Consider the following 7,604-nt stretch of genomic DNA (forward strand, 5'->3'; position numbering starts at 1 on the left):
GACCAGGACCAGCAGTTAGCGTAATGGCTATGTCGCTGGACTCCCATGTAGTCGACCGCAGTTCAAGTCCCGGACCCAGTGGCTTAAACTCACGCCGGGCGCGTGTGCGTGCATGCCCAAGATCCCGAGAGGAGAATGAAGGAGAAGGGATTGCGGCATGGCCATCCCCCCTGGGGGGTGATTTCTCGCTTTCTGTCTCTGTCTGTCTTTCTGGCGAGTGCATGCGCCCTATAGGAAAAACCTCTCCAAAAAAACAGTGTTTCATGAGACCAGCATCAAGGTATAGGCTGAGGTTGCAGTTATCTGAAGACTTGATGGGATTGGAGGATTCCCTTCAAGATGCTCACAAATGTGACTTAAATTTCAGGAAAGGGCTCAGAATTTCCCCACATAGAGCTCTCCTAGCCTACATGAGTGTTCTCACAGCATGGCAGGTGGCTTTCCCTAGAGCATCTGTTCCAAGAGACTGAGAACCAGGCAGAAGCGATGGTTTCTATGACCTAGCGCTGAATGTCACATAGCATCAAGTCTACCATATTCTATCCGTTAGAAGCAGTTCAGTAAGTTCAGCCCACATTCATCAAGGGAGAAGGAATTAGGCTCCACCTGTTAAAGAAAGATGTGTGCCTTAGTCTATTCCTGCCGCTGTAACACAGAACCTGAGAGAGAAAACCACCACGTCCGGGACTCGAACCGTGGCCAGTTATGTGGGAGTCCAGCACCCCAACCACCATACCACCTGCCAGTCTCAAGAGTGGGTAATTTATTAAAAACTGAAATTTGAGGGCCAGTGGGTGGCACGGTGGTTGAGCACTGAACTCCCACGTGGTTGATTGCAGTTCGAGGCCTGGACCCAGGGGCTTGAGACTCACTCTGGATGAGTGTGCATGCCTGACCAAAATCCTGAGAGAAGAATGGAGGAGAAAGGATTGTGATGTGACCATCTCCCCTTAGGGGGTCATTTCTCACTTTCTGTCTCTGTCTCTCCAGCGAGTACCTGTGCCTTAGAGCAAAAAACACTATTAAAAAATTTAAAAATAAAGAAAACCCAGAAATTTCTGGAGGCTGGGAAGTCCATGATTAAAGCAGTGGCAGTTAAGTGTCTAGTAAGGGGCCAGTCTCTTTTTCCAAGATGACACTTTGCTGCTAGTCTCTCAGCAGGGATGGGCATTGTGTCCTCACGTAGTAGGAAAGATGAAATGGCAAAAAAGGGATGAACTCACTCCCTTAAACCCTTTGCAAGCACCCTAATCCCATCCATAAAAGTGGAGCCCTCATAGCTTAATCACCTTCTCAAGTTCCCACCTCTTAATACTGTTGCATTGGGAATTAAGTTTCAGCATGAATTCTGGAGGAGACACAAACATCCAAACCATCGCAGTGTATCAAAGATTTTTGTAAACATATTTTTCAAAAAACCACATTTTCTTAACTTAAAAAACAGATTTTGGTATTTTGTGGTCCAAATAAAATTCCCAACTTATTAAAAAGCTTCACAGAAGCTGGAAATATCCTGGAGGACTGATATTTCTAGTTCTTTAGCCAACAAAAGCTTGTCAATTTGCTCTGAGATGTCACAGAGTCCAGAGTCGTAAAGGCCCACAAAAGTCACAGATAAGAAAAGTGCCAACCTTGTGATCCAAATAAGGAAGGGGGAAAAAAAAGCCCTAGAAGTCTAAAGCACAATAGATTCTCCATTCAAAAATGATTTTCCCTAGATTTCCAAAAAAGGAACAATTTTTGAAATCCAAGCTCTAGTGTCAGAGGAAGAAAAAAGCCCTCACTAATCCCTAGAAATATCAGCTACAAGTGATGGACACAACAATTGAATACTTCTTAGGAAACAGGAAAAATGTTCCTACCTGGAAACTGAAGCATCATTACAGCCAATCAAGAAACTTTTCTGTATTTAGCTAAGTGAAGGGAAAAATATCCTCAAGAGTTTGAGGATGCCATCTGGGAGGTAACCAGAATGAAGGATCAGTACCAAAGATCAGCATCAATTCCTTTGGTAGCTTTTCATCTTCACTGGCATGGCGGCGAAACTTGGAGCCTGCATTTGTTTCACTATAGCTCTTGCTTTTCCTTTTGGAAGGTCTGTATCTCATGATCTGTAACTTGTCTGCCTTTTACATCTAAAAGATAGGTAATCGTTACCTTCTGCCTCTTGGGTTTGATTTTTGGCTTATCAGAATTTCTATGTATCGGAGCTGAAATCAGAAGCCAACATCAGAGAACAAATCTCAGGAAGTAAAGTAAGACTAGCTAAAAAGGAAAGTAATACTTTGCAAACAGCTGTGATTTTAACCAAAACCCTCCCACCCTTCGGAGTAGAGAGAAAAACATCGAATCCAATGGCGATTGCCCTCTTTTTTTTTTTTTTTTGGAGAGATTTTCACTGTAGGGCACGTGCGCTCGCCAGACAGACAGAGAGAGACATAGAGACAGAAAGCCAGAAATCACCCCCCAGGGGGGATGGTCACGCCACAATCCCTTCTCCATTCTCCTCTCGGGATCTTGGGCACGCACGCACACGCGCCCAGCGTGAGTTTTAAGCCACCGGGTCCGGGACACGAACCGCGGTCGACTACGTGGGAGTCCAGCGACATAGCCATTACGCTAACTGCTGGTTCCCCGCAATTGCCCTCTTAAGAGAAAGGAGAGACATCGTATACTGTGATTATTGCAGGAGGTTGGGGTCAGAAGTTTTGGTATCTTTAGGACAACAAAAGTAAGAATGAAACAAATTTTTAAAAATACAACCAAGGGGCCAGCAGGTGACATGGTGGTTAAAGGGACTGCACTCCCACATGGTAGACTGCGGTTCAAGTCTTGGACCTGGTGGCTTGCTTTCTCACTTTCCCTCTCTCTCTGATCAAACTGAAAAATAATAACAATAACAAATAAAGCTAAATAAAATAATTCTTTTTAAAAAGAAAAAAATTCAACCGAGATTGTGAAGCATTGGCAAAAACTGAATGTTGGGGTGTTGGCAGGTAGCGTGGTGGCTAGCATGTTGGACTCCCTCATGGGCAACCATGGTTCAAGTTCTGGACCTGGTGGCTTGCTTTCTCAGCTTCTTTCTCTCTCTCTGTTGCTCTCTGGTTAGATAAAAAGAAATTAATAATGGGGACCAGCAGGTGGCATGGTGGTTAAGGCACTGGACATTTCCACATGACCAACCAGGTTCAAGTCCCAGACCTGGTGGCTTGCTTTCTCAGCTTCTTTCTCTCTCTCTGTTGCTCTCTGGTTAGATAAAAAGAAATTAATAATAATGAATGAAATTAAATAAAATAATTTTTTAAAAAAAACTTGAATGTCTACTTGTAAACTATGGGATCTGATGGTGAAGACACTATGGGGTTTGGTATAAACTTGTAGGACAGAGTCAGGCCACGGGAAAATAGAATTCTGAAACCTAAAAAGTTTGTTAGGAGACCCTACAGCATCTTCTCCCACTTGGCCTCTACACCTGAGTTTGTTCTAGAAGAACAAATAAAATGTTTTCTAAGTCAAATTTATCTTCTCCCTCCCAAACAAGACTGATTTATAACTTGACACCATCTGTTGGTGCCGGTGGTGCCGGTGGTGTGAGTATCTCTAACACGAATTAACAGCTCATAAAGAGCCCTACAGGCAAACAATGACTCCACCATGAAGAAATTAAAATTTCATCTTGACCTAAACGAGTATCCCTTTACCAGTCTCCCAGTCCTCAGGGATCTGCGTTCTCATTTTTGGGACTTTCAGTTCTCTCCATTTTTTTTGTTTGATTGGTTTGTTTGTTTTTGTTTTTGTTTTTTATCACACCTTGCCCTAACTAGTGCACTTCTTTTCTATTTCCAAAGAATTATTTCACTTAACTTTATTTATTTATTTATTTTAATTTGACCAGAGAGGGACAGAGTGAGAGAGAGAGAGAAAGAGGAAAGTGAGAAAGCAAGCCGCCAGGTCCAGACTCAAACTGTGGTCGGCTATGTGGGAGTCCAACGCCCTTAACCACTACAGCGCCTCCTGGCCCCCACAACTAGTATATTTCTATTAAATACTCCAAGGGCAAGTTTAAAGTCTGGCCCCTTGAGTCAAGTGTTTAGAAAAGGTACTTTTACCTCTGCGGGCTCTGATTGAGAGAGCCCTTCCCTTGTGAGGTCCTGTGATGGCTAATTTTAGATGTCATTTTTGACTGGATTAACGAATACCTGGAGAATGGTAAAGCATTCCTTCTAGGTTTATCTGTGATGAAGAGGAGATTGGCATGTGAGTTGGAGGACTGCGTGGGTGCCATACACCTGGTTGGGGTCTCAGACAGAATAAAAAAGGCAGAGAAGAGGTGATCGTGTCTCACCTGAAGCCGGGACACTCTTCTTCTGCCCATGTTTCTATATCTCCCTCTGACAAGTATGCACAAATTCTGGTGATTTTAGGGAAAAAAAAAAAAGAAGGAAGAGAACATTTTTATAAAAAAAGAAAGAAATATTGGATTGTTAGAAAAGTCACAATACATTTTTGCATAGAAAAAAATATGTCGTGACTTTGTGTCATGACTTTTCCAACAACCCAATATTAGCTTTTAGAATAACTATTTTAGGGAACCAGCAGTTAGCGTAATGGCTATGTCACTGGACTCCCACGTAGTCGACCATGGTTCGTGTCCCGGATCCAGTGGCTTAAAACTCACACTGGGCGTGTGTGCGTGCGTGCCCAAGATCCCGAGAGGAGAATGGAGGAGAAGGGATTGAGGCGTGACCATCCCCCCTGGGGGGTGATTTCTCGCTTTCTGTCTCTATGTCTCTCTCTGTCTGTCTGGCGAGCGCACGCGCCCTATAGCAAAAACCTCTCCAAAAAATAAAAATAAATTAATTAATTAAAAAGTTAAAAAAAAAAAAGAATAACTATTTTATACTAAGTTGCAATAACCACAAAAATCAAGCCTTGCTTTACAGCCCTAGATTTACAGTGGAAATATGCATGACCTCAAGAAAGTTTCTTATCTTTCTGGTTCTTGGCTTCCTGTCTCTCAAATAAGAACTTGAACCAGTTACTCTAAGATAATGTTATCATTCTAAAATGACAAGATTAGACATCAATATGCCCCACTATCCCAAGGCCTACCAAACTGTGTTCTATACGTGGACATGACCCCTTTTAGAACTGGGATGAAACAATCCTAAAAGATACTTGAAAAATATTCAGGGATGGGATAGCTTCATGGCCTGGTGGTTAATGGAGCTATATCCCATGTGGCCTACCGAGCAGTTCAAATCCTGAGCCTGCATCTTGAAAAACACACTGAACAAGTGTGCATGCATACCCTAAATCCTGACAGTAGAGAGAAATGGAGAAGAGACTGTGGTGTGACTGCGTTCATTGGGAGGTACTTTCCCTCCCCCTCTCTCTCTGGCAAGTGCACACGGCCTTGGAAAATTAGAAAAAGAGAGAGAGAGAAAAATAATTTGATGACCAGGGGTGGGGAGAAACAGCTATATAATTGTTGGTTGTCCTGTGTCATCATTCTGCCACTCTTCCCCTGCAATGCCCACCACTTCTGCCCTTTCCGACTTCCCTACTCCAGATTCTTACTATCTCTCAGGGACAGAAGTCACAGAAAGAATTGCCGGTCTGTTTAGAGCATAGGAGATATTGGGTTGTCAGGAAAGTCATGACACATTTTTGCATAGAAAAACACAGGAAAAATACATCATGATCTTCCCAGCGACCTAACAGTACCACCTGTATACGCTGCCTATTCGGTGCTGGAGGGAACGAAATATCTTACGTGATGAAAGTAAGGATCATCTGGTGGGAGAGGTAGGGATTGTTTTTGGACATATTTAGTTAGTCCCTTTTGCTTCTCAAAATAAACATCTTTGTGCTCAGTTAAAAGCTTTCCAAGATGTTCACAAGGGAAAGGAAAATTCTTGCCAAAAACTTATGCCCAGCCAGACAGGGATACTAAAATTTTGCTGCCTGTGGAAACACGTGGCCAGACAGGACCCTGGCATAAAAGCAGTCATGTGTGCTTAAATGATGGCAGCGTAGACTTCAGGTGGTCCGAGGCTATGTTCAGGGCACCCAGGCACGGTGTACAGGGTCTGACAACAAGTCCCATCCAATTATAGTTCACAGCACACCCTTGTCTATTTACAGAACTTACAACTCAGCAAACCTTGGTCTTTATCGCTGGAGGGGTAAGAGAAACACTTTCCTCACTCTTTTCACAGTTTAGTTCTGCTTCCCATGCTTAGCCGTTGCAAAATCCCTCAGAAGATCTTTGCCCAAGAACCCGTATGCAGTTTCATCATTGTGACCTTGGGCAAGACCCTTAACCACCTCTGAGCGACAACTTTCTCATCTATAAAATGGTGATAATGGCGCTTATTCTACCTTCCTCACAAGTATGGTCTGAAGGTCAAATGAAAGAACGTAAGTTAAAACATGGCACATGAAAAGGTGTTATGTAGGGGCCAGCGGATGGTGTGGTCATTAAGCACAGGATTCCCAATGGCCTGCCATGGTTGGAGTCCTGGACCTAGCAGCCTGAAAATCACACTAAGTATGTGTGCGTGCATGCCCAGAATCCTGAGAGGAGAATGGAAGAGAAGAGACTGGTGTGGGGATCCACTCTGCAGTGTGATTTATCACTTTTCCTACTCTATGAAAAAAGAGAAAAGGAAAAACAGTATTGTGTAAATACAAGCTATTTTAAATGAGCAGGTTTCTTCTTTTGTTGTTTACCTCATCTGTCTCTGTGTCCTTTAAACATCTTTGTGGTCTTTTCTTTTTTGTTTCTAATTTGCTGTAGGGTACATCTGTTCACTGGAGAGAGACAAAGAGAGAGAAAGAGGTGAGAAATCACCCCCCAGGGGGGATGACTGCACTGCAATCCCTTCTCCTCCACTCTCCTCTTGGGATTTTGGGCGCACACACACGTGCCTGGAGTGTATTTCAAGTCACCAGGTCCAGGACTCCAACTGTGCAGTTGGCCATATGGGATCCAGCTGCTCCAACCACCACACCACCTGCTGTGATCTTTTCTTCGTGGTCTTTTCTTAGTCCAAGATTCTCCATATGGTTAACACTCAGCTTTCTAAACATGGGCTTTTTATCAACCCGTCAAACCTGCATCTACACATGGTCTATTTACCACTCTGAGACCTAGCTACAAACTTGAGGACAGCCTCATTCACCTCAGCACTCTTGTATCAAGGGCTTAATGACTCTATCTCCTATGATGGGAAGACAAGCATGAGTGGGCAAGGGTGGCCCTCATGGAACACACTATCAGCTCTAAGTAGCTCAGACCAAAAAAAGAAAAATTAATCACCTGCAGTGGAATCTTGTCTTCCTAGAATTCTGCTCCTTGGAGTCTATTCAGGAGACTCAGGTATTCTGGACAGTCTGACGTAAGACAGTCTGACGTAAGGTTGAAGGTTGAAGTCCTTCAACCCTGCTGTTCTAGAAATGGCAGGAAACTCTAAGTCTCCCTGAAATTATTTTGCACAGCCCTGTGTTGACTGGCTCCAAACCTCTCTCCCTTGTTCCTATTTCAATACCTAATTCGATATTGAGGTTTTGGCTGATGTTGGATTCCATATTAGGCAATG

The sequence above is a fragment of the Tupaia chinensis genome, unplaced genomic scaffold (assembly GCF_000334495.1).
Source record: "Tupaia chinensis unplaced genomic scaffold, TupChi_1.0 Scaffold000362_1, whole genome shotgun sequence".
Lineage (NCBI taxonomy): Eukaryota > Metazoa > Chordata > Mammalia > Scandentia > Tupaiidae > Tupaia > Tupaia belangeri.